The sequence below is a fragment of the Budorcas taxicolor genome, chromosome 12, assembly GCF_023091745.1.
Source record: "Budorcas taxicolor isolate Tak-1 chromosome 12, Takin1.1, whole genome shotgun sequence".
Classification (NCBI taxonomy): domain Eukaryota; kingdom Metazoa; phylum Chordata; class Mammalia; order Artiodactyla; family Bovidae; genus Budorcas; species Budorcas taxicolor.
Genome location: NC_068921.1, coordinates 32,989,803 through 33,013,214, shown reverse-complemented (window position 1 = coordinate 33,013,214; position 23,412 = coordinate 32,989,803). Strand labels below are relative to the sequence as shown.

The following is a 23,412-nucleotide window of genomic DNA, read 5'->3' as shown; positions in this document are numbered from 1 at the left end:
CAGCACCTGGTTTTTCCAAATCCTCTTGGCATTTGGACCTCTGCATTCCTCTTCAGGGCTGGTTCTTTACCCCCAACTCATTTTAGGTAGGTAATACTGGAATATCGTAGACCAGCAGGGCATAAATAATGCATATTGTATAATAAATGTAACATCACTCTAGAGATCAGTGGAGTGGAAAGTCTGCAGTCTCCTCTCCTCTTACTGGCGCCCTGGTCCTGTCCTGTTTCCTTCTCCATGGTCAGGTGTGTCCTTGGAGAACGGGCAGCGGGGCAAGGCTGGAGGGAGGGGCGGTTGAGGAGTACGACACGGTGGTGTGTGTGTTGGGAGAGGGAGGGGACAGGGCCATGCAGGGTGTTGGTTGGTGGGTCTCTGCTGTCCCTAGACACCAGGTCAGGGAATAGCAACCATTCCCTTGGGGGAAGATGCTGACCTTGTCAAGTTCAAGGTGCCTGCAGGGCGCATCGGTCAGTGGCTGCACTGGGATCCGGATATTGGGAGGTGTCTGGACTAGGAGACACACACTCGAGAGTTCTCAGCACTGGCTCCCAAACTGCTTGCCACAGTGAACTCGCAGGGAGACTGTGGGGATTAAATTGTTGAAGGACCCTCAGCGGTGCAAACACCTGTCCTCCCTGAGCACCCAGGGACAGCTTCCACCAGGGTTTCTACCAAATTCCTTCTGATGGTGTCTTTGCAAAGCTGTGACTTCCTGCTTGCTAGGGAAGGTATTGGGGGAGTGGTATCCAGTCTGACTCCAGGTGTGAGAAATTGTGAGGTGTTCCACACAGGCATGTGGGCTGTTCATGGTTTATTTAACAGTGAAGTAAAATACCCGTTTTCTCTCAATAGAAGTGCACTGTTTTCAAATGGGTACTAAGTTGCTAGTAGATACTTGTTACTTGCATGTAGCGAAAGGTTTCATTACTCCCTGGCCATTTTCTGGTTGCAGTCAAGAGGGTTCAGTGAGCAGAGAAAGTTCTGGAACCTCTGCCTTTGTTAACAGCGGAGGCTGTGGAGTAGATCGGGTTATTCAGGAAGCATGTGTAGAGTGAGAAGAGAAGCGAGGAGAATGAACTCTATGGGGTTCTCGTATTTAAAAGGCAGGCTGCCACGTCGAGACTGAAAGAATGGGAGTTGGGGACATGTGCGGTGTCTGGGAAACCATGATACAGTGCAGCGTCATTCGGGGGGATGATAGCAGCCAGGTCATCACAGAGGTGATGGTCGTGATGGCACAGTGACGGGAACAGGAGCGAGACCGCTGGTTGTGAGTGGGCTTCCTTGTAAGCGGGGGCCAGGGTGTGGTGCTGAAGGGTGATGGAGGAGGGTAGGCGAAGGGGGGCAGTTACTTCTTTTTCACTGGAGGGCTTTGAGCATATTGAAGGACCAAGGGGCAGAAGGTGCTAGACAGACATGCCGTTGGATGGTGGTTTCAAGGTTTCTGTTGGATTTAGCCCTAGGATGTAATTACTAATTTTGGCAGGAGGCATCTCAAGGGAGCCTCACTGCTGTGGATTGGGGGGTGATGGAGCTAAGGGGGTGAAGCCAGTCAGGGAAGGCTAGATTTTGAAGGTGAGAGAAGGGCCTTTGCTTAGAGAGGAACCCTAGTGCAGGGTGAGTTTTGTGTTTTGTGACAAGTACAAAACGGGGACCGGCACTCGGGGAGAGGGTTATTATGAAATGAACTAAAATGGAACTGTTGCAGTAGATAGTGAAATCTTTGGATTGGGACTTCCGTGCTGGTCCAGTGGCTAAGACTCCGTGCTCCTAGTGCAGGGCCTCAGGTTTAATTCCTGGTCGAGGAACTAGAACCCACATACTGCAACTAAAGACTATGCCTGCCACAACAGAGATCAAAGACCCTACATGCTGCAACTAAGACCCGGCGCAGCCAAAATAAATAAATAAAAATAAATATTAAAAAAAACTTTGGATTGCACTGTAGCACAGCTTTTAAGGTCCAATACTGTCAGAAGTTTCTCTTGTTAAAAGCAGTCTTAAGATGCTGTTTTCCTCTTAAGGCACGCTTTTCCTACAGCAGATGGTTCTTCTAAGGGTGGGTATTTGTATGCACAGCCTTGTCATTTTCCCGGGTCCTGGTGTCCTCGGAGGGTCACATTGTGACGTCCTCTCTCTGGCTGCCCTTTCCTGGCGGTGCTTCCCTGCCCACTGACCTCAAGGCCAGTCTTGTTTGTTTCCAATCAGAGCCCCTCCCCCTTAACTTAATAGATGTCCTTGGATTAGAATATTCTCCATACTCAGATTTCACTCCGGATCTTTGGAGTCACCCTGATCTGTTTTTTTCCCTGGACCATGCCTCTTGTCTCTGAGGTTAGCTCTTCTTCACCTCTGTTGACTTTTTATTTTTAAAAAATTTTAAATATCCCAAACACCCCAGGGTATTTTCTCACTTTTTCAGGTCTGCTAGAGCCTCTGAGCCTTGATTCTGAGCTCAGCATCTGGGATCATTTCTCAGACTTTTTACAAATGAGATTTTTTTTCCCCTCTTATGCCTGTTGTTGGGGTGTCCTCTGACCTTCTGGAACAATGGTCTTGAAATTGATGTCAAGATGTTTTCAGTTGTGTTCCATCTTCTTGAACCTTTTCAGTGTTTTGTTTATTTTAATTTCTTTCTTTTAGTCTTTGCTTTCTGGTTCTATTCAGGAGGTCCCCTTGTGTTTGGGTGCCTACCATGTATCATGATAGTTACTGGCAGTGACAGGATTGATACAGCCAAACTCCTGTCCTCTAAAGCCGGAGAGGTGAGGCAGAGGGTTAATTGTTTTATTCATCATCTATAAACTCCTGATGGGCAGGAACCGGACAGGTGGTACCTGTCTTGGTAGATGTGTCTGGCTTTGTCAGATGCCCTCAGGTAAAGACCTCGATAGCTCATAGCCTTAGCTCAAAGGGGTAACACTCATTTGTCTTCCACCAGCCAACTTGACCTTTGGTCTCTGAGTACTTCTGACAGTATTGGACATTAAAAGTTGTGTTCCAGTACTATCCAAAGTTTTTTTTTTTTTAATGTTTATTTTTATTATTTTGGCTGTCCTGGGTCTTAGTTGCAGCATGTAGGGTCTTTGATATTTGTTGTGGCCAGGTGGAGTCTTTAGTTGTGGCGTATGGGATCTAGTTCCCTGACCAGGGCTTGAACCTAGCCCGCTGCATCGGGAGCACGGAGTCTTTGCCACTGGACCACGACGGAAGTCCCAATCCAAAGATTTTATTATCTACGGCAACAGTTCCATTTTAGTTCATCTCCTACCATCCTCTCCCTGAGTGCCGGTCCCCGCTTTGTGCTTGTCAACAGTTCAGTGAAATTCTGTTGGCAGTGTAAAGGTATGGATGTGACTGACTGTGAACCAGAGCCCATGTGGCCATATTTTATCCACTAAATGAATGAAATAGTGTATTCCTTGCACATAGAAGAGCCTCAACAAATATTTTTTCATTGACTGAATGTCATAAGTTTTGATTCATGACCTAAGCAGAGCACTACCCCTACTGTGTAATTTAAAAACTTGATTGGAGTCATTTTGTCCTGCAGGCATCACACTTATTTTCTTTCAGCATCTCCAAATTGTATATGACACCGTGGTTTTCGGTTTTCACCTGTTCCTTTATGTAGTGCTGGGTTAGGGAATTACCTGGGCAGATTTCCGCTTTGGCCTGACATTGTAACTCTTTCCTCAGGCTAGAATGAATGCTTCTGGAGAGGCTCAGGGATTTACATTACTCCTTGTGGTGCCTGGAAGGAATAGTGCCTAAACAGAGAGCCAAGCGTCCAGTCCAAAGTGGGATGGCATTAACCAGGAAATTGCAAGGAGGGAGACGAAGCAGCATGTGCTCCTATTGGTCTCGTCCTGTGAGCGGCTGTCCGTAGCCTGGAAAGGGAGCCACAGAGTCACCTTCCATTCCTGCAAAGTAACATCTTAACTTTGGTGCCATGATTGTAATTTTCTAATATAAGACATTCATCTATTTCAGTAGTAATAGAAAACTAATTTGTTTTATAACCAACCTGTAGATTTAGAACATATCTTCGTTCTTGGTTTTCTATAGGATTTGTCTCCCATTTTTGTACACCCTTTATAGAGTTAACGACCTTGATTATTGATTTAAAAAACAGCAATACACAGAATCCCCCAAACTCCCCAGTCACCTGTCTTCGGATTTCAATTACACACGGCAAACAGCTTTGTTTCCAAAGGCTTGACTGAAGTGGAAATTGTTCTTTGAGATATCCCAGGGAGGAAGATTATTAAAATATTCCTTCTTTATACAAATTGGCATTGTAATTTTGAATGGTTACAGGCTTGTCAACCTTAGTGAAGTCCCTACCTGAGCCTAATTAAAAATGCATATCTTCTGCACTGTTTGTCCATTGCAATCACATTGGTTAGTTAAAAACTTCTTCCATTTCCAGGATGTCCAGGAACATCCTGGACATTCTATTCCTCCAAAAAAAAAAAATTATGGACCTGACAAAACCTTAAGGCATCATTTGAAAGAATTGTATTAGGGATTAGGCATTAAAGGGTTTAGAAGAGAATTTCTTTTAAGCCACATCTGTGGCCACTATTTCCTGCTACACAGTTTGGAAGTTTGTGGCTTTATTTCTTCAGCTATTTGGTTGCTAATGATTGTCAAATTTCATTTGAAACAAATGATATTGCCCTGTATTTTAATATTTACTCAGCATTTTTTTTCTTTTTTTTTGGACACAGAAATAACTTAGATCCACTGTGTATACGTGAAAATTCCAAGTACAGTTTTGTTTAAATGGAATGTGTACTCTCTCCAAATACTTATTGGGATACTTGATTTTATTGAACAGAAACAGTGGGGGTGTATCTCTCTTGTTCTCCCATTACATAAAGGCTTGAATTAACTTATAGGAGATACTCATAATAATAAAGCTGTTATAAATAATGAGAATCAAAACTCTGTGAAGATCGGAAATTCAAATAACAATACCTGTACTGTCAGTGGCATTCGAGCCTCCCAGGTCATTGTTTTAGATGCGATGGACTTATTTGAATAATGCAAGATGTCAGTGACTCAACACGAGAAGCACCTTGGCTTGAGGTGGTGTGTGTTGGAAGCTCTGTTGGAATTCAGTTTATTCCTCTACTTACAAGTAATTTGAAGGCCGTTGTATTCTTCCTTCTCTATTAATGCTGGAAGGCATGGTCATAGGTGGATTTTTCACTCTTCTTATGGATGGTTTGGAGGGAGAATGGGGAGATTTGGAATTAGGTAGACAAAAATCCTCTGAGCCTGGAAGACCTGCCAGGCCAGCATAATTTTAATATCTAACATTGTCAAGGATGTTACAAGGAAAAAAATCAAAGGGCAGTCTCATTCATGAACATGCTTGCTAAATCCTAAAAAATAATAGTTAGATCTGTCACTATAAAAGGACAATACATCATGTGCTATTTGTGTTTATTTTAGAAGGCAGTGCTGGTTTAGCATTCAGAATCCAGTGTATATCACCATATTAATGAAGGATAAAAAGCTAGACAATCACCATTAGATGCAGGAAACACTAAATTTAATATCTATTTGTGATGAAAAACTTTCAAGCAAACTAGGAAGAGTATCTGTAAGAAAATGTGCAGCAGATGTCATATTGGTGGCGAAATAATAAAAAGTGACCTTCTGAAATTGGAAATGAGATACAGATGCTTGTTATTATCACATTTTTCAGCATTATGTTGTAGGTTCTTGCCAGTGCAGTAAAATAAGAAAAAGAAATGAAAGATACAAGAGTTGGAAGAGGAGAAAATTTAGTACATGCAGGCAAAACTATTTTGTATGTATAAACATCCAAAAGATTATGTGTAAGCTATTAGACTTAAGATGTGTGTTTAGCCCGCTTGCTAGATTCTCTGTAGCCATAAACAATTAGAAATGGAGTTAATAAAGGTACTGTTTATAATAACAGTAAGTATCTGAATATACAGGAGTAGAACTTGCAAGTAATTTGCAATACCTTTACGTAGAAAACCATAAAATATTTAGAAAATTCAAGGAACAGGTAAGTGAAGAAGGAATATACTATGTTCATGGAACGAAAGACTAATATTACAGAGATGTCCATTCTCCCTAAATTGATATGGTTCCTTTCAACTCTAGTCCATAGCCAGAAAAAATCTGGGGGTGTGGAAATTGGCTATGTGTTTATGTGTTTCTAGGATTTATGCAAATGTAGAGAGCAAAGAATTTCAAGACATTCTTGAATAAGAACAGGTGGCAGGACTTATCTGATATCAAGAGTTTACAAAGTCATATATTCTAGACAGCACAATATTGGCACAAGCGTAGGCAAACAGATTAATGAAACTGCATAGAAAGCCCTGAAACAGAACCAGAAATGTGTAGACATTTGATTGTATGACATACAGAAAGTTTGGAAAGTATGGTCTTTTTGAGAATTGATGTGTGATCCGAAAGAAAAATGGGTAAGAGATTTGAATAAGTATTTTACAGATGTGCAGGTATGGCCATACAGATGGCCAGTGACCACATGAAAAGAAGCTTAAGTTCATTAGGAATCAGGAAGCACAGATAGAAATAATCCTGAGATGCCACCGTAGAGTCATCAGCTTGGCTCACGTGGAAAAGGCCAGACAGAGGCCTGTAGTGTGCAGAGCAGTGGGGCAGCGGGCACCAGTATCCCTGACCCATGGGTGTGCAAACTGTCACAAATATGGAGAATCGTCAGGCGTTATTTACTAAAGCTGACTATCCACGTACCGTGTGAGCTAGAATCTCTGTTCTAGGTGTGCATACATCCAGCAGAAATGCTTGACCCTACCAGGATGCAGGTATGGTGGTGTTCACAGCAGCATTACTGTAATAGCCCGTTTGGAAACAGCCTAGATGTTCATCAGCAGTAGAGTGACTGAGTAAATTGTGGTGAATTCACATATTGTTCCGTGATAGAAATGGAAAACGTTATGTTGCATGCAATAACAATGATAATCTCATACATTTAATGTTGGGCAGAAGATGCTAAACAGCAGAATTCATAACTGCGAGATTTCACTTAAATAAAATTAAAAAGAGGTGTTAGTGAGGGAAGTGATTCCCTTTGGGAAGGAGAACGGATTAACGCCTGAGCAGGCATAGAGGGCACATCTGAGGGTGCTGGCAGTGCCCTGCTTCATGATCTCTGTGAATTACCTGAGTTTGTCTACTTCATGGTAATTCTGTATAAGTTGTAGGTTTAGGGGGCTGTGAACCTTTTTGTAGATGTGAAATATTTCCAAGAAAAAAATTTTAAACATTTACGTAGAAAAAGAAAAGGAAGAGGCCATTTGAGTCTGTTTTAAATGTTTTTAATGTAATTAGAAAGGACCTTTATGGACTGCAGCATGCCAGGCCTCCCTGTCCCTCACCATCTCCTGGAGTTTGCCCAAGTTCATGTTCATTGCATGGATGATGCCTTCCAGCCATCTCATCCTCTGACACCCTCTTCTCCTTCTGCCCTTAATCTTTCCCAACATCTGGGACTTTTCCAATGAGTCGTCTGTTCACATCAGATGACCAAAATACTGAAACTTCAGCTTCACCGTCAGTCCTTTCAGTGAATATTCAGGGTTGATCTCTCTTAAGATTGACTGGTTTGATCTTCTTGCAGTCCAAGGGACTTTCAGGAGTCTTCTCCAGCACCACAGTTCAAAGTCATCAATTCTTTGGTGTTCTGCCTTTTATACAGTCCGATTCTCACAACCACTGGGAAGATCATAGCTTTGACTGTATGGACCTTTGTTGGCAGAGTAGTGTCTCTGCTTTTCAACACACTGTCTAGGTTTGTCATTGCTTTCTGGCCAGGAAGCAGTCGTCTTCTGGTTTCATGGCGCCACAGTTGCTTTGTGCTGGTTTGTGTCCTGTGACTTTGTAGAACCTGTCTTTTGGTTTTAGCAATGTCACTGTGGATTCCCTGGGACTTTCTACATATAGGATCATGACATGCTATAGTCATGAAATTGACTGCTGCTGCTGCTGCTGCTAAGTCGCTTCAGTCGTGTCCGACTCTGTGCGACCCCAGAGATGGCAGCCCACCAGGCTCCCCCATCCCTGGGATTCTCCAGGCAAGGACACTGGAGTGGGTTGCCATTTCCTTCTCCAATGCATGAAAGTGAAAAGTGAAAGTGAAGTCGCTCAGTCGTGTCCGACTCCTAGCGACCCCATGGACTGCAGCCTACCAGGCTCCTCCGTCCATGGGATCTTCCAGGCAAGAGTACTGGCGTGGGGTGCCATTGCCTTCTCTGTATTAATATGACGTGTTGTGCTAATTGATTTTGTGGGGTTAAGCTAACTTTGCATTCCTGGGATAAGTCCAATTTGTTCATGATATGTAACTCTTTATATGTTTCTAGATTTGATTTGTTAATATTTTGTTGAGGGTTTTTGCATCTAATTCACAAGGGGTATTGATGTATAGTTTCCTTGTGGTACTTTGTCTGGGTTTGGTGTCAGCATAAAACTGGTTCATAGAATGACTTAGGAAGTGTTTGTTCTTGTAGCAGAATTTGTGAAAGATTGGTATTTATTTCTTTTTAGATATTCACCTGTGAAGTCATTTCAACCTGAGCTTTTCTCTGTGGGAAGATTTTTAATTACTAATTCAGTCTCTTAACTTGCTGTCCATTTATTCAGCTTTTCTCTTTCTAAGTAAGTTTTGTTAATTTATATGTTTCTAGGAATTTCCCTTTTCATCTAAATTGTCTAGTTCAGTGGCAGAAGCTTCTTCAGAGTAGTCCCTTGTAATCCTTAGTAGTGATCAATGTCTGTTCTTTGCTTCCTGACTACCGATTTGTGATTCCTCTCCTTGTTTCATGGGCAGTCTAAAGGTGTATCGGTTTTGTTAATCTTCTACCAGCTAGGTGGAACTTAACTTCAAAACTGTTGAAAAATGATCTATGAATGTGTTTTAGACTATAGAATTTTAGAATGACAGTTGTCTGGAACTGTCTTTTTACTGTGAAACTGTTGTACAGCAAGATGAGAGAAACTAGATTAAAACACAAAAGTAAATAAAATATGCAAGCTAGAGAAGGAGAAAGATGGTGATGATCCATTATAAGTAAATTATTTAATTATAATTTTTTGCTTCCCTTTTATTGAGTAATTTTGGAAATAGGCAAGTAAAATTCAAGTATTTTAATGTTTTGTGGATTCCAGACAAACATTAAATCAAAATACGAAAGATAGGAAATAGGTTGAAAATAATAGTTCTTCTTTATGAGGGAACATTTGTATTTTCGTTTGTTTTCCAGATATAACAGAATCTCATATATATTATTACCTATTTACTGTTTTTCTTTTGTCTCTGAACTTTTGGGGGGAAATGAAAAAAAGAAAAACATGACTCTCTTTGCATCCTGGTCATCCTGCATCCATCCCTCACTATGATCTTTAGAGATGGTGTGTACCCTTGTGAGGAGCTTCCCCAGTGGCTCAGCGGTAAAGAATCTGCCTGCAATGCAGAAGACTTGGGTTCAGTCCCTGGGTCGGGAAAATCCCCTGGAGGAGGGCATAGCAACCCACTCCAGTATTCTTACCTGGAAAATCCCATGGACAGAGGAGCCTGGCAGGCTGCAGTCCATGGGGTCGTACAGAGTTGGACACAACTGAGCACATATTCTTGTGATGACCCTTTCCAGCAGGAGACGCCATTCTAACAGTTAGCATGCCTACTGATTATGCATGGTCATCAGAAGCAAATGAATGAGCCCAGAGGAAAATGAAACTGAATCTTGCCCGAAAAACATGATTTCTGGATTGACTGCCTTTCGGAAGCCTTAGCTGTTGAAAATTAGAGATGCATGTATTTCCAGTTACTTCTTATTGTGTATTTTTGGGTTTCCAGTATTTTCAAGGCAATTGAAAATAACCTCTTCAGTTTTTCCTTTTAGAGCAGTTATTAGGATAGGTTCTTATTAATATGAATGTGTCCAAAAGGTGGCTTTCATGTTTTTTTCCCCCCTCAGAAGTGCTATAGCATAATGTATTTTTAAAATATGTGCAGTTTCTATTAGGAACATCTCAAAAAACCTCAGTGAATGGAATCCCTTTCAATGGGCTTTGTATAAAAGCAGCCAAGCATTAGATTCATATGCTTTTGTAGGTCTAGTTAGCTTTGAAATATTATTTCTGAAGTGTTGGATTTCATATAATACATTTCGGCACCTTGTTGACTTTTTTCTGTTCCGTAATTCTAGCGTCAGCCTCAAATTATTTCTGGTAATTTCAGATTTTTTTTTTAAAGATTATATTTGTTTTACAAGCATTGGTTTGTTGGGGAAATGAGAAACCCTTCCTTATCTGGATGGATGGAATATGAATTCTTTTCCTGAATTGAGTGAAATTTGATATATCTCAAGTACTAAAATATATAAGAAAGTACTAAAATATATAAGATTCAGCAAGTTTTATTTAAATTTAAGTTCCCAGAAGTTCTGAAGTGCTGGGGATATAAACAGTAATGAGTTAAGCCACATTTTAGGAAAGTTGAATAAATGTAAACCCAGAGAGGTTTGAGTTGACCACAACTTTTTGATCTGTTGTCCTTCCTTCTCCCCCGTTGCAGAAACAGTAAATGTTACATCCTAAGGCTATGTTTGTAGCCCAGTTGGTAAAGAATCTACCTGCAATGCAGGCAGAGAAAGATCTATTTCTGCTTTATTGACTATGCCAAAGCCTTTGACTGTGTGGATCACAATAAACTGTGGAAAATTCTGAAAGAGGTGGGAATACCAGACCACCTGACCTGCCTCTTGAGAAATCTGTATGCAGGTCAGGAAGCAACAGTTGGAACTAGACATGGAACAACAGACTGGTTCCAAATAGGAAAAGGAGTACATCAAGGCTGTGTATTGTCACCCTGCTTATTTAACTTCTATGCAGAGTACATCATGAGAAACACTGGACTGGAAGAAACACAAGCTGGAATCAAGATTGCCGGGAGAAATATCAATAACCTCAGATATGCAGATGACACCACCCTTATGGCAGAAAGTGAAGAGGAATTAAAAAGCCTCTTGATGAAAGTGAAAGAGGAGAGTGAAAAAGTTGGCTTTAATTTCAACATTCAGAAAACGAAGATCATGGCATCCGGTCCCATCACTTCATGGGAAATAGATGGGGAAACAGTGAAAACAGTGTCAGACTTTATTTGGGGGGGCTCCAAAATCACTGCAGATGGTGATTGCAGCCATGAAATTAAGACAGTTACTCCTTGGAAGAAAAGCGATGACCAACCTAGATAGCATATTCAAAAGCAGAGACATTACTTTGCCAACTAAGGTCCGTCTAGTCAAGGCTATGGTTTTTCCTGTGGTCATGTGTGGATGTGAGAGTTGGACTGTGAAGAAGGCTGAGCGCCGAAGAATTGATGCTTTTGAACTGTGGTGTTGGAGAAGACTCTTGAGAGTTCCTTGGACTGCAAGGAGATCCAACCAATGCATCCTGAAGGAGATCAGCCCTGGGATTTCTTTGGAGGGAATGATGCTAAAGCTGAAACTCCAGTACTTTGGCTACCTCATGGGAAGAGTTAACTCATTGGAAAAGACTCTGATGCTGGGAGGGATTGGGGGCAGAAGGAGAAGGGGACGACAGAGGATGAGATGGCTGGATGGCATCACTGACACGATGGACGTGAGTCTGAGTCAACTCCGGGAGCTGGTGATGAACAGGGAGGCCTGGCGTGCTGCAATTCATGGGGTCACAAAGAGTCAGACACGACTGAGCGACTGAACTGAACTGAACTGCCTACAGTGCAGGAGACCCGGGTGATTCCTGGGTCGGAAAGATGCACTGGAGAAGGAAATGGCAATCCACTCCAGTATTCTTGCCTGGAAAATTCCATGGACAGAGGAACCTGGCAGGCTGCAGTCCATGGGGTTGCAAGAGTCGGACACAACTTAGTGACTAAACCACCACTACCACCAAGGCTATGTTTTAACCCTCTCTCGCTGTTTTGTTGTGTTGTTCAGTTGCTAAGTTGTGTCCGACACTGCGACCCCGTGAACAGCAGCATGCGAGGCTTCTCTGTCCATGGGATTCTCCAGGCAAGAATTCTGGAGTGGGTTGCCATGCCCTTCCTTAGGGGATCTTCCTGACCCAAGGATACAACCCATATCTCTTGCATTGCAGGCAGATTCTTTATTGTCTGAGCCACCAGGGAGGCCCATTCTATTAAAAAAATATTTGTATTTGCTTTTTAAATTGTGAATTTGTTATTTCCTGCTTTTGTTGTTTCTTTGAGCAGTTTTTCGGGGAAATGGCCCCGAACACACTGTCCTGTGGCTTTGGGCCGCCTCTCCATTCCTCGTCTGTATCACATCTGTAGGATGTCCCTTCTTAGAGCCATGACCGTCTGTTGGAGCTTCTCTTGCTTTCTTCAGGTTTGCCTTTGTGGTTGGGCAGCTAGCTGTGTCAGGACCATTTCAGTCTCCGCAGGTAGTAACAGGCATCAGGAGGATGGCTGTCCCATCAGTAGCCAGGAAAGGTTGGGTGTGCAGAAGCCACGGCTCACCAGAAAGAGATCTCAGAAAGGTCCTGAGAACTCAGTTCAGTGCAGTTCATTTTGGGCTCAGGACAGTGAATCTCTGACCTCCTGGTCCATGTGCTCAGTCATGTCTGACTCTTTGCAGTAGCCCACCAGGCTTCTCTGTCCATGGGATTCTCCAGGCAAGAATACTGGAGTGGGTTGCCATTCCCTTCCCCAAGGGATCTTCCCCACACAGGGATCAAACCTTGTCTCCTGCACTGCAGGCGGGTTCTTTACTGATGAACCACCAGGGAAGCCCCTGACCTCCTGTAAGATAATGCATCTTTGCCTCCTGATTCCTTACATCTCTAACTTTTAAGTGATACCTCTGGTGCTCTCCTGTCATTCCCCTCCCTTCCAGAAAAGCAAAGCAAAGACACCCTTGGTTTTTCAGGATTATGGAGGTCCAGTGAGCATGATAAGAAAGGCACTTCATCATGGCTGAATGACAGGGGACCCATACATTAACAGACTGGGAGTTCAGTTCAGTTCAGTCGCTCAGTCGTGTCCAACTCTTTGCGACCCCATGAACTGCAGCACGCCAGGCCTCCCTGTCCATCACCATCTCCTGGAGTCCACCCAAACCCATGTCCATCGAGTCAGTGATGCCATCCAACCATCTCATCCTCTGTCGTCCCCTTCTCCTCCTGCCCTCAATCTTTCCCAGCATTGGGGCCTTTTCAAATGAGTCAGCTCTTTGCATCAGGTGGACTAAGTATTGGAGTTTCAGCTTCAACATCAGTCCTTCCAATGAACACCCAGGACTGATCTCCTTTAGGATGGACTGGTTGGATCTCCTTGCAGTCCAAGGGACTCTCAAGAGTATTCTCCAACACCACAGTCAAAAGCATCAATTCTTCAGCATTCAGCTTTCTTTATAGTCCAACTCTCACATCCATACATGACTACTGGAGAAACCATAGTCTTGACTAGACAGACCTTTGTTGGCAAAGTAATGTCTCTGCTTTTGAATATGCTATCTAGGTTGGTTATAACTTTCCTTCCAAGGAGTAAGTGTCTTTTAATTTCATGGCTGCAATCACCATCCACAGTGATTTTGGAGCCCAGAAAAATAAAGTCAGCCACTGTTTCCACTGTTTCCCCATCTATTTGCCATGGGAAGCCTTCTCCTAGTCCTTTTTCTTGAGGGCTGGATGGTTTCTGCTGGAATACAAATGAAACACTCAGGATTTTAAAGATATTTACTATGAAAATCCCTGACTGTGGCAAATGAAGGTGTCTTATAATTCACAAGAAATATTTGCTAAGAGTGCTTCTCTGGAGCACTTATTTTTGGAGTAGAAGTGTGACTTTAATTTCCAGTTCTAGGCAGTGAACATAATTTTTATGAAACTAGTCATGGGGTCTGAAATTAAGACTATAGGGCCTCTGTTAACCTAATCTACATTTAATATATTCACTGCAGTATATTGAGAGTCCTGGTTGTTAACCAAAGAATTATTTATTGCAGAAATTATTAAGGATGGCTTAGTGGAATTGACTTATAATTTCATTCATCTCTTCATAACTACCAGATTAAAGGATGCTTTGTCTTGAGTTCAGTCATTTCCTCAAATTAAAATAAGGAACCTATAAAATCTTTTTCAGCTTTATGGGGAATGTTCATGGGCAGTGAAGAAACACATGAAATAATTATTCAGGAATCTTTTTCGACTCTGTATGCTGAAGGTACACATAGGATAAGAGATTTGGGAATCTCTTGCAAAGTCAGAATTGCCCTGCAGATGACCTTACAGAAAGTCAGAACTGTTTCAAAGACTTTGTAAACGAAAAAGATGAAAAGAGTTTCTCCTTTGATAGTTCCGATGGCTGGTGCGTTTGGCCAAGGACGCGAAGGAGAAATGTCTCCCGTTCTCTGGGGAGTGATGGTGGGGTGGGGGAGGAGCAAATTCCCTCTGAATCAGAGCTTCCATCATGAAATACATTAATATCCTCCAAAGTGATAGCATGGGAAGCACAAAAGGAAGAAAACTTGGCAAAAATGGACAGAAGTGAGCAAATATGTAATTGCAGCAAATGCTATGTTCATGTCCAAGAGAGTGAATGGATGAGAACTTGGAGGAAAACAGGATGTGGATAAAGGGGAAAGAATCCACGAGAAGTAAAAATGTCATCGTTTCAGGACCTACGTGATATTGAATAACGGTTGAGTCCATGGGGTCACAGAGTCGGACATGACTGAGTGACTGACACACACACACACACACACGAAATAGCTGTTTACATTACCCTGCAAAGAGTCAGACACAACTGAGTCACACACACACACACACACACACGACTGAGTGACTGACACACACACACACACGAAATAGCTGTTTACATTACCCTGCAAAGAGACACAACTGAGTCTCACACACACACACACACAGCAGCTGCTTACTTTACCATGCCAGGGGAGCCCCCACTCAGCTAAGAGGCTATTCTGTGGTGCCTTCTAGTTTGGGGCTGAGGCACTTAGGTAACCCCTGAACTGGTTTAAAAAAAACACATGGTTAGAAGTGATTTGCTTATAACTAATACATTAGATAACAGTTGTTTGGCTTTATTTGGTCACATGGGGAAGTGAGAAGATTGAAACATGATACACGTTGCTCCTGTTGATGCGTATGGTTTGTTTGGCTAATAAGTTAGACGGTAAGCTTCTCAAAGGCAGAGGGCTGGTTCTGCTCCGTCTTAAGAGTTTGGTGTCACAACTTACATACAGCAGGTACCCAGTCGTGTCTGTGGACATCATAAATCAGTAAGCGTTCACTGCTGAGTCTGCGTGCGGACAGTCAGACCATACACCCCAGAGCAGGCGCATTCTGGAAAAAATGCTTGTTGCTTTGCCATGTGTATGTTTTGTTAAGTTCAGCTGTGGCCCCAGATGCCTAATGAAAGATTTACTGTGTGGCTGACGGTTTCCAGTGTGAGTGGAGGTTGTAGCTGAGGACGGTGCCCTAGAAACCTCACTTCCCAGGCCCAGGCAAGAGAGAGAGGTTTGATGTTGTTCCCATGGATTCTGTGAGATTTAGGTTTTTTGTTTTTTGTTTTAAGGCTGTCTGTCTTCTGAGTGAGCTGCGGTTGTATAGCAGACAGGTGTGCTGTGCACCAGTGGCAGAGAACCTGGGTGTGTTTGCTGGTTGGAACCCTTGTGTTCTGAAGGAGGCCTTGTCTAGTGCACAATTCTGGCTTTGTTTATAGGATTTTAATAGTGAAATAATATTTGATTTCTCCAAGTAGTTTAACATTTAGCTTCTGTTGTTCAGTCATGTTTCAAATGATTGTGGCTCAGTGGTGAAAAATCTGCCTGCTAGTGCAGGAGATGCAGGAGGCATGGGGTTTGACCCTGGGTCAGGAAGATCCCCTGGAGGAGGAAATGGCAGCCCTCTCCAGTAGTCTTCCCTGGAGAATCCCATGGATAGAGGAACCTGGTGGGCTACAGTCCATGGGGTAGCAAAGAGTTGGACAGGACTGACAGTGCATGCATAGGATTTTCAGTAATGACGTAATATTTGATTTTTTTTCAAGTAATTTAACATTTGGCTTCTTGTTCGATCATGTTTTGAAAGACCTTCTCCACTGCAAGATACATATTAAAAAAAAATCTTCTGTTTCTTTCAGTCCTTTGTTGGCTCTATTTGAAATTTCTTTTGCTATAAAGGATGGGTTCAGACTCAGTGGATTTTTAACCCCCTAATGGATTGTTACAGTAGCATTTAATAATAGTCTTTACTCCAGTGGTTTGAAATGCCACATCCATTTTAGACTGAGTTCCTAGATGTGTATGTATTTGTCATTTTCTGCATTTTCTAATCTGCTCCATCATAGATGTATTTACTCAGAAGTCAGCACCACACTGATTAATTACTGTAGCTTTAGTGTCTTTGTGTCTGATGGGGATGCTATCAGCTCTTCGGTCTTCTTTTTCAGAATTTCACATCTCTGCTTTTATTCCCATGAGAACTTTAAAATCGGCTTGTCTTGTTCCTAAGAGGATTGTTGGGCATGCTTACCGAAAACCTTCCTCTGTGATGAGTGACACTCTGGGTTCTTAGGGCCCCATCTGTGTTGGTAGCCTACAGACTTGATTTTAAACCTAGTTCTGACATTAACTGGCTTTGTAATAAAAATCAGATTCATGTTTTACTATTTTACACCTGTTTGCGGGTGCTTTTAAAGAATTGCTGTGTGCTCACTTTTTTTTTTTAACTTTGTCAATCTCTAGACACAACTATTATAAGAACCCTTAACATTTTTTAGCATCGAAGTGGGGTGCTCGTCCTTGGAAAAGCTGGAACCAACTGAATTAGAGTCCTGTTAGCTCTCTTTTGTTCTAAAATTCAGTTCTAGATAAACGAGAGGTGGTATATCATCAACCCCATCAAGGATTGAATTTACATCTTTGTCTTGCTGAAAGGGCTACTCCAACAAGAGAAACTGCAGAAGTGGTTCTTGGCAAGATCATTTGTCTGTTTCTTTCTTTTCCTCTGTAAGCAGTTGGTGTTTTGAAAGGAAGCATATTGTCTAGATTTTCAAAGTTCTCTAAAAACAGGATGGGGGAGTGCGTTATTTTCGAAGCATGTAACGCGACTGCATCTTCAGCAGAATTAAGTGCTTTGAAAGCTTGCATTCTTTGTGTTGTCACAGTTGACTATTATGATTGAAATAAGTATGTATATGTCTTCTTCCCTTTCTGAGTGTTCGTTGTTAGGGCCGGGGAAGGCCTTGGATGGAATGATTATGGGAGGAGACAATCAAGGCTGTGTTAATTCTCAGATGAGCCAGAGTTTACATTTTGAAGGGCACATAACATCTGTACTCTGTAGGATTCTGTAACAGATTGGAAAATAATGGAACAAATGATGGGAGAAGATTGGCCTTCATCTGTCGGTGAATAGCAGTTACCATTAACGTGAGTTTTAAAAGTGAGGAGACGACGATTTCTTTTTTTTGCCCCCTCTGGAAAATTTCTTTCAGGATTCATGGATTTTAAAATTGTTATGGGACTTAAAGAAAAAAACCTAAAAAAGGAGCCACAAAAAATCCTATAATTCTACCAGAATGGTATTCTGAAGTGGAGGGTGAGGTTTGGGATGTGTTGACTCTAGTTACAGCAGACACAGTCTTTTTAAGAAACGGGAATCATAGGGATCAATATAGTCATCAGATAAACTTGTTAAATCACCACTATGAAATTAGAAAGGTTAAAGAAGGGAGTTTAGGAAAAACAAGAGCATAAGAAAATAATCTCAGAGTATGGCTTCCCTGGGGGCTCAGTGATAAAGTATCCGCCTGCCTTTAAAGAGACTGAGGGTTCAGTCCCTGGGTCAGGAAAATCCCCTGGAGAAAGACATGGCAACCCACTCCAGGATTCTTGCCTGGAGAATCCCATGGACAGAGGAGCCTGGCGGGCTACAGTCCACGAGGTTGCAAAGAGTCAGGCATGACAGGGCAGCTGAAAAACAGCAACAACAATCCTACATTTGGAAGATTCAAACTGGGAGTCAGTTGACTGGATCCAGATGCTGTTTGTGTGCTAAGTAGGAAGAGGACATGCCAGGAACGTGGGACTTCAGTCAGTAAAGCCCTTGACGTGAGTTTCCTTCATTGGCGCACACATGACGGGGGTCAAACAGAATCAGAGTCTCAGATCCCAGGCCCTGGGAGGAAAGCCAACCAGCCCGTTTTGGGTCATGTCCGTCCTGGTCACACTGCGGCCGGGGAGGGTGTGTGTGTGCATGGGTTCGGGGCGGAGGGGAGGGGTGTCAAATTAACCCTGCGTGTTTCTGTCCAAATTGACTTCTGTGTCTGTTGTCAATCACAGATTGCCTTCTGGGAAACACGTAATTTTAAAATAATTGTTTATTTACTTTTATTTGGTTGTGCTCAGTTTTCATTGTTACACAAAGGCTTTCACTAGTTGGAGTGAGCGGGCTACTCTTGTTGGGGTGTGCTGGCTTCTCCTTGCAGAGGCTTCTCTTGGTTTGGAGCATGGGTTCTAGGTGTGGGAGTTTCAGTAGTTGTGGGCTTCCGTAGTTGCGGCTCTGGCTCAGGCGTTGTGGTATATGGGCTTAGTTGCCCCAAGGCACGTGGGATCTCCCTGGACAAGGGGTCAAACAGGTTCCCTGCATCGCAAAGCAGATTCTTAATCACCAAACCACCAGGGAAACCCGGGAAATACATATTTTTTCCTTAGATTCTAATTTGATCTTGGGCACCCTTTGCTATCTGAAAAAGCTTCCTTTATAGTTAATATGTGTGCCAGTAGAGCGTCAGGGTGTCTGTTCCTCAACCCTGGCCAGCATGTAGATTTTTGTGTCTTAACCTTTGCTAATATAATAAGTGAAAATAGCGTATGGCACAGTGGCTCTTCTCTGCATTTATGGATGTCACTTGAGGTTAGGCACTTCTCCATGCCTAGTGTTAGTTGCTCATTCTTGTCTGACTCTTTGCAACCCCATGGACTGTAGCCTGCCAGGTTCCTCTGTCCATGGAATTCTCCAGGCAAGAACACTGGAGTCAATTACCATTCCCTTCTCCAGAGGGTCTTACCAACCCAGGGATCGAACCAGGTCTCCTGCATTGCAGGCAGATTCTTTACTGTCTGAGCCACAGGAAAGTCCTCTTCGCACCTGCTCTTCTGTTAATCTCTGGATGGAGCGTGACTTAGTTCCCTTAGTTCCGTTTTTGTTCAGACGAATCCCTGGGCCGCAGGGAGTCTTCTGTTTTGTGAGAGGATTTGTTTGGGAAGAGTTTCAATTTGTTCTGTCAGGCATCAGATATAGCACTAAGGGTGGTTCATCTTGGGACCGGTTTGGGCAGCGGGAGCCGGCAGGTGCCAGCAGAGCACAGAAGGAAGTGAGCGCGCCTGGCGGGAACCGCCAGGACCAGCAGGTCGATCGTGATCAGTAGGACTGTAGCCGTGACCACGCAGCAGGCATCGGGGACTGTATGGTCTGGCCAGTTACCTATGTCGCAAGTGACCAAGTTCCATGAAAGTTAGAGACCTTGACCTGGTGTGGGGGTGTCCATAGATGCCTGTGTAGGAGGCGTCTTGCTGATTCAACATTGGTTGAATGCCGAGAGTAAAAATCCTTTGGGAATGATTTTGCATATATCTGGTGTTTAAATCTCCCCTTTGGTTATTTCTTCAAAGCACCACGGAGCTGGGCAGATGTGTATGTGCGCTTCTCTTGCAGTTACATTAAAAGCAGTCCCGTTGGTGAAGGTTGTGGTGGAGTGGACCGTCTTCTCAGTGTTAGACCTCGTGCTCTGTGTGATCTTGGATGCGGTTAGACTTGCGCTGCTTGGCTAGATGATTCTTTAGATTTTAGCCTTGGTGAACAAACACCCTTGTCATGCGTCTCACGCTGAACTGGAGCAGGGCAGCATCCTGTCCCCGTGTTGGTTCCTTGACTGACCACCACCACCTCTTCCTGGATTTCTGCCAGCGCGGGTGAAGGTGGCCTCAGAAGCTCAGGTTACAGCAGTGAATGGGGAATGTAAACACGCCTTTGTTCTCGTGTGTGTAACTTTCCCTCCCCTGTGAATGAAACCCATTCCGTTTGGGCAAGCTGGTGCTGAGCCCACATCTGAATAGCGTTAACAACAGGATTTCTCATTAATATGCTTTGTCCATCCTCACCAGCAAGACACCGTCCGGATGTTCTTGGCTGGAGGCTGGAATGCTCGGGTTTCTACCCTGCTCTTTTCTTATCTGTGATCCTCTGCTGAGAAGATCTCTCGTCCCCATTTAATCAGACTCAGAAAAAAAAAGGGTGAATCTTCTGACTACTGTTTTTAATTGTAAGATTGCCATCTCTCACTCTGTAAAAAGATGTAACGTGATGTTTACTTTCACTTCAGCCATTAAAAAAAAAAAATTTGACCTTTCTTATTTGAGTGGAAAACTAAAAGGAGGCATAAGTTGATAAGTTGATGATTTTTATAAAATGTCTTTCTTCCTACAGATCTCATCTTTAAATGTAGCTCTTAAACCAGAAATATCCCCTGAAAATCTACTTGTAGAAAGTAATCTGGCTGAGACCTAAGTACAAGGCAGATCTAGATGAGATCACTGAGGAAAAGTTCAAAATAAATACATCTAAAATCTGATAGTCTCATAATTCTCTAGTTTCTTCTGTATAAAAAGTAGGGATGAAACGCCACATGGACTTAAAGCAGGCTGGCTATCGACTCCCAAGTTATGTGTTGTGGGCTGTCTGGGCACCAAGGATTCATCAGTGAACCAGACAGTGAAAAAACTTTGCGCCACCCCTGCTGAGCTGCCATTAATGGAAGAAGTGGGCAGCAGAGGAGGAAACTTAGTTACACACACGTGCGCATTGGAAGGGGGCAGGTGGCCTGGGGGAAGAGGAATCCCTGCAGGACAGGGAGGTGGCCAGAGTCCGAAGGGAGAGAGGAGCGCAGAGTGGTGAAGGGAGGGGAGGCCAGGGGCCAGGTGCCTCTCCCAGGCCATTGCAAGGCTGGTGGCTTTTACCTGAGTGAGGTGATCAGCCCGTAGAGAGTTTCAGACCAGGAGAGGCGGAGATCCAGCTCCCCTGCTGACAGAATTGCTCTGCCTTCTGAGTGGGGAACAGGCTGTTGGGAGCCATAGGTGGAGCCCCGGCCTCCCTGGGCAGGTTGCCTTCCTGCACTTCCTGAGTTTTATGTTTGAGGCTGAAAGAGGTGAGAGCTTGTAAGTTCGCCTCCTGGGGATACTGAAGGGTAAACCATAAAGGACCCAGACACTTTTTCAGTTGTCTTAATGCCACCTTTATTTTTCTAGACCTGAAATTAAGTCACCTGAAATTCGCTCTTGGTTTTTATTTTACATTTTGGCTTTTGCTTTATATTTTAAGTCAACTTCAGATTTTTTTTTTTATTATAGTTGATATTCTTTTTATATCATCTGTTAATGTTTGCCTCGTTAGCATTTATTTCACATGAGATTCTCTTGCAGATTTATTTATTTACCCTTTCTGGGACGCTTACCAGTAGAATCCATGCTCCACAAAAACAAGGAATTTTATCTTTTACTGCATTTTTTACTAGGTCCCTAGGACCTAGGCACTAGTACATAGTAGATACCCAAGAAATAATTTTTTCGTAAGTTAATACTGTAGATACTATTTTGTATGCTTTCCCATGTAATCTCTTGTCATAAGACTTTTTACCATGTAATTTGGAAGTCTTCTAAAATGCAACATAGGTGGTTGCCTAATAATTTATTTTACAAACCTAACATAATTTGCTTTAAATTGTTTGCCCTATTTCTCCAGTGTTTTATTATTTTAAGTAACACTAAGGGGAGCATCTTAATGTACGAATCTTTGCCCACATTTGTGTTTACTCCTTTAGAATGTATTTATATATATAGTGTGGAGAAGGCGATGGCGTCCACTCCAGTGCTCTTGCCTGGAAAATCCCACGGACAGAGAAGCCTGGTGGGCTGCAGTCCATGGGGTCGCTAAGAGTCGGACACGACTGAGCGACTTCACTTTCACTTTTCCCTTTCACGCATTGGAGAAGGAAATGGCAACCCACTCCAGTGTTCTTGCCTGGAGAATCCCAGGGATGGGGGAGCCTGGCGGGCTTCTGTCTATGGGGTCGCACCGAGTCGGACATGACTGAAGTGACTTAGCTGCAGCAGCAGCATATATATAGTGACACATTGTAACTCAGATGGTAAAGAATCCGCCTCCACTGCAGGAGATCTGGGTTCGTTTCCTGAGTCAGGAAGATCCCCTGGAGGAGGGCATGGCAACCCACTCCAGTATTCTTCCCTGGAGAATCTCATGGACAGAGGAGCCTGGTGGGCTGTACAGTCCGTGGGGTCACAGAGTCTGACACGGCTGAGCGACTTTCACTGTCACTTCCATATATATAAAGAATTGCTAGTTGAAATCATTTGAATAATTTAAGGCTCTTAACATACACTGACAACAGAAGTATAACAGTTTCTACCTCCACTGGCATTTTGGGGGAGCGCCTTTCCGCTGGCGCTTGCTCTCAGAGGCTGTTTCTTCTCATCCGTGTTCATCCCCTTGGCCTCCCGCCTGCCAGGTCTCTGTTCCGCCCGCCCAGTTATGGCCGTGCTGGCGGACCCTGACATTCTTACTCTGGGCTCAGCTCTGTTCACTGGGGCTCTGGGGGTCTCCCTGCACCTCGGGTCCCCTCCTCCAGGCTGGTAAGTGTTCCCTTTCCGTCACGACCTGCTCCTCCTGCCCTGTTCCCTGTGGAGACAAGTGAAGGTTGGGGGTGTGGGAGCCATTCTCAGTTCCTTCCCATTTCCTCCTTAGCGATGAGCTACTTTCCAAGCGACTGAAATTTCACCTATCTTTCTGGGCGGTTATCATTCCCCCCTATTCTGTCTCCTCCCATGGGCTGTGTTTTTCCTCCTCAGTGTGTTTCTGACGTGGCTACTGCAGGGTGTGACCGGGGGCTCCGGAGACTTGAATGCGGACGTATCATAGACTGTGATAGCTGCGTGTATCTGTCTCATTTGCATGAACAGGTCCCCTTTGGGAGAGGGGGCAGCGTTTATGGACCCCTTTGTTACAGCGGCTGTGACTATACTCTGTCCCCAGGGAGAAAAAGAACTGACGTTACTTGTTGAATTGCTCGTGAAATCTTTATGTCAGGTTTAGTGGTAGACAGAAAGCTTTGAAATAGATTTTCATTCTGGAATACATAAAAATTGTCATGGTGATGGGAAAAACCCAGCCCTCTGCTGTGCATTTATATCCACTATTTCCATCTGATAAGGTGCAGATTTCTTAAGTATTTTTGTGCATTTATGTGATATTTTTGGTCCAAATGTAAGATTCAGCATA

At 43.4% G+C, this 23,412-nt stretch overlaps 1 protein-coding gene across 1 annotated transcript in view; it reads left to right on the top strand.

The window, feature by feature from the left end:
* The window catches only part of WASF3 (WASP family member 3), a 76,084-nt gene that overhangs the window by 1,986 nt on the left and 50,686 nt on the right, over positions 1 to 23,412 (top strand). The gene's annotated exons all lie outside the window — the stretch shown is intronic.